The sequence below is a fragment of the Teleopsis dalmanni genome, chromosome X (genome assembly GCF_002237135.1).
Source record: "Teleopsis dalmanni isolate 2A chromosome X, ASM223713v2, whole genome shotgun sequence".
NCBI classification, from domain to species: domain Eukaryota; kingdom Metazoa; phylum Arthropoda; class Insecta; order Diptera; family Diopsidae; genus Teleopsis; species Teleopsis dalmanni.
Genome location: NC_051848.1, coordinates 45264697 through 45269372, shown reverse-complemented (window position 1 = coordinate 45269372; position 4676 = coordinate 45264697). Strand labels below are relative to the sequence as shown.

The window sequence follows — 4676 nt, the reverse complement described above, 5'->3', positions numbered from 1 at the left end:
TTTTTGCTTATCGCAGCTGCGTAAGGCATTCGGAACAGTTTTTTTTATTATTTTTTTTTTGTCTTGACATTAAATTGTAATTAAATTATTTACATTATGTCGCGCACAATATCTTCAAAAACAATAACAACAATAATCATTTCGGGAGGAAATTTACATAAACAAATTTTGTAAAACATAAATAACAACAAAGGCCGGAACAGGCTCTTAAAAATTAATACTCGAATCGCTTTATGATTTGTTTTCGTGTTTGTAAATAATTTAAATTGATGAAATCAGAAAGTCAACAGGAACCAGGAACCAGAAACCAGAAACCAGGATCAGGAGCAGCACAAAAGCAAGAAAAAACAACAACAGAAAACAAGAAATTAGTTTCAAGCAAAGCCCTGAATGATTGCATTTTTATGAGTTCATTATGAATTAAAAATGTTGAAATATTATTTTTTTACTTTTATGGGGAAAGTAATTTTTTATCTGCTCTTTCATTAAAGTATCGTTTCAGATACCAAAAAATTTTAAATTCCAGAAAAAGGTACCATTGCATTGAACTATGAAATGTATGCATCCGTAAAGCTGTTGGGTGGCAATATGGTTGGTGGGTATGTATTAGTATTTGGTCAATAGATACCTTTCTGCTCATCTCAACTATCGATTTTTTACCATTTTGGCACCACGCCATAATGAGATATAAAAATACATACTAAATCAATCCCATCAAATTCAGATAATTTCATCTCCACCGGTAAGGTCGCCACAGATCCACACTCCTCACAGGAAACCTTGAGATATAAAAATACATAGTAAATCAATCCCATCAAGTTCAGATAATTTCTATTTTCACTGGTAAGGCCGTCACAGTCCTCACAGGAAACCTTGTGATATAAAAAGATGTACTAAATCAATTCATTTGAATTTAGAAGATTTTATCTTCATTGATAAGGTTTTTCGTTCTTACTGATAAAGACTCTAACAAGCTGTCAAAAAAGTACTGCCATAAAAACTTTCTTTCTTCTGAAGACCAGAACTGGACATTTGCAGAGAAAAATTTTAATAGTTTCTTTTTTTCTGTAAGTTTCTCAGCGTTAGTTCCGCTACATTAGCGATCAGAGAAACCTGCAGTAAGCATTGCAGTATTCCGACGATATTTTCTCAAGATTTAATCTTGTTATAACAGGGCTATGTTAGCTAGCAAGTTATACGCGACCTAAATGCTATTAGCAAGCTGAATAAAATAAAAGTAAGCACTTCTATCAAAATACTACAGGGAAATATAAACAACTCACCTCTAGAAATATAATTAAGAAAGTGCCAAGGCAATCCAAATCTGCTGATTTTTCATTTCCTTCAATTTCTTCTTGACCAGGCACCTAGATGAGAGCAATGTCGGCAAGCTCATCTAGCTCATCAGCTGCATCCGTATATTCTTTAATTTTTATAATAAAAGTTTGAAGAGTTTAAATTATCTGGCTGTATATAAAACTAACAATATAACATCTGTTCTAAGTATTCTAAATATCTAAGTATCTGTTCTAAGCACTTGCAATGAGCCGACATGCTTTCTTAAACTTCAGCCTGAAACACTTTGGCTTCATTACTTGACTTGAAGAAATAGTTTATGTCTACTCAAGCAAAAATTCTCAAACATTACTGCAACGTAGAGGTCACACGTAAAGTTGCCATAGAAATGCGATCTTCTTTATATGATATCCGATATATTTATTGAACTCAATACCTTGATCACTAGTGTGACATAGCTTCTCTAGATAACATTCGATATATTTATTGAACTCAATACCTTGATCACGAGTACAACATAGCTTCTCTAGATAACATTCGATATATTTATTGGACTCAATACCTTGATCACTAGTTCAACATGGCTTCTCTTAATAATATTCTATATATTTATTGAACTCAACATTTTGATCACTAGAGCAACATGGCTTCTCTAGATAATATCCCATATATTTATTGGACTCAATGCCTTGATCACTAGTTCAACATAGCTTCTCTAGATAACATTCGATATATTTATTGGAGTCAATCCCTTGATCACTAGTTCCACATGGCTCCTCTTAATAATATTCGATATATTTATTGGACTCAATACCTTCATCACGAGTACAACATAGCTTCTCTAGATTACATTCGATATATTTATTGAACTCAATACCTTGATCACTAGTGTGACATAGCTTCTCTAGATAACATTCGATATATTTATTGAACTCAATATTTTGATCACTAGTGCAACGTGTATTCTCTAGATAACATTCGATATATTTATTGGACTCAATACCTTGATCACGAGTACAACATAGCTTCTCTAGATAATATCCCATATATTTGTTAGACTTAATGCTTTGATCGCTAGTACAACATGGCTTCTCTAGATAACATTCGATATATTGATTGGACTCAAAGGCTTGATCACGAGTGCAACATAGCTTGACCTAGTTAAAGCCTGACTTTCAATAAACTAACTACTTTTCTAGTTTTGTAGCAGATAATATTGTCCATTCCCGATTTGTCCAAAAGAGTTTATGTTACGTGTTAAGGATTATAGGCAGTATAGGCCACTGATGCGGCCACGTATAATGCCAAACCTCAAAACTTTTTTAAATAGTTTATAAATTTAACTAAATTTTTCACTTTTTTTTAAATTACTCTTGAAATAAATTCAAATTTGGAATAAAAACTCGCCATTAAAATTTAAAATTTAAAAGTTTTCTCTTCGTATAAAATCCAAGGCCATTACAAAGCACTTTAACTTCAACTTCAGTTATTTCAGTGTAGTTTTATTTCATTTATTTTTGCCAGTTTATTTTCTTTTTTTTGTATTCTGAAATTATTTTAACAAAGTGTTAGCAATTTTTGTTCTAATTGAAATTCCAGGCAGGCGAGCAGTTCTCTGACTCTGAATATCTGCGCCAAAATCAAAGTTCACTTTCGCATACTCGTGCAGCGTAGAAACAATTAAATTTTGTTTTTTGGAAACATTTCAAGAAATTAAAAACAAAATTTTTAAGGATGTGAGTCTTAATTGTACAGAAATTGAAAAGGGAAGGACTACTTAAAAGCAATCAAATGCAGTGAATACGTTTTTATTAGTATTCATGTAAGAACATTTTACTTATACCAAATACTCTCTCATATGTGCTGAAGCAATCGCTTACACATGCCGGGAACATGGAACATGGAACAAGGAATAAGGAACAAGGAAGAAATCGTCTTGTTTAAATAAATTAAAAGATTAAAAACGCCCAATAAAATAGGAAATGTGGTGCGCTTCAAGATGCACGTGCTCAGAGGTGTTCATTTGATGCAACCTTCTGCACACTGGCATCTATGGAAGACTTCGAGACCCTTTAGCCCACTTTAGCCCTATCGATTCACTTTCAAAACAATTTCACTTGGTTTGCTTCTCTTGTGAGGATGTATTAGGCACAATTATAAATTCCATTTTATGAACAACAAATCAAAGCTGGTGGCATTTATGCTGGAAATGAGTTATTGTGAGCTTTTCATCTACCAACGATTTGATTCTAAGCCCCACAGAGAATTTGTATGATTATTTCCTTTTAAAGCAGAAATCAAGTAAACACGAATAAAACATTCATAAGTAATTTCAATGCTTTTGAAGATAATTTAGTACACTTCTCTTGGATTCATATAATCAAACCTGAAATACTTTGTTATTGTTAGTCTATTAACAAGTCTATTCAATGTTGTAAAAATTGATTTTATTAAAAGTGGAGCAAAAAAGAAATATTATGTTGCATTATGACCTTAAAGAAGATAGTATAGATTGTTTAATATAATTGTTAGAAACTCTTTTAGTATGCATGATGCCTAGTCTTACTTACAGTTGATATCTTAAAACCTATCCAATAATATGTATTTTTAACACTTAACTAAAAATGTCACAACATATATACCGTATATAATACCTATCTTTACTAAGTGTGAACATGGGTATACTCTAAGTAACAGTGGGGAATTATGCATCTAATCGTTTAGAAAAACGTCAACTAAGGGTTATGATTTGGATGACATGTTTCCTTTCTCATTTAATGTCGCAAAGGATACATTCCATCTAACCATAAAGAAGATAATATTTAATCTATACTCTATAATTAACATAATACCAACCGAATATTATACCTACCTTCACTAAGTGTGACGATAGGTACACTCTAACTAGCAGTGGAGAAGATAATTATGCATCTAATCGTTTAGGAAAACGTCAACTATGTTAAGGGTTATGATTTGGATGACATGTTTCCTTTCTCATTTAGTGTCGCTAAGTATATATTTCATCTAACCATAAAGAAGATAGTATTTAAACTATTCATGTAGAAGATAATTGTACATCTATACGTGGAGAAGATAATATTACATCTATCCGAAGATAACATAAGGAGAAGATAATATTGCATTTAATCGTCAAGAAGATTATAGTTTATGCCATAAATGCGTTTAGAGTCAAATCAGATTCACAAGAAGTTCAATAAATTAAATCAAATCTCCAAAACAAGAAGATTTATTTTTGCAGTGATGTTAAAACTGTTTGAATCTGGTATGCTAATATGCTGGATGTTTTATTCCCGGGGAATGGAATTTTTAGATATTTGTGTTAAATAATTTTTTTTTAACTGGCATTGGGTATTTCACTA

At 31.7% G+C, this 4676-nt stretch overlaps 1 protein-coding gene across 1 annotated transcript in view; it reads right to left on the bottom strand.

The window, feature by feature from the left end:
* The window catches only part of LOC119688355, a 55615-nt gene that overhangs the window by 48829 nt on the left and 2110 nt on the right, over positions 1-4676 (bottom strand). The window lies entirely within an intron of this gene.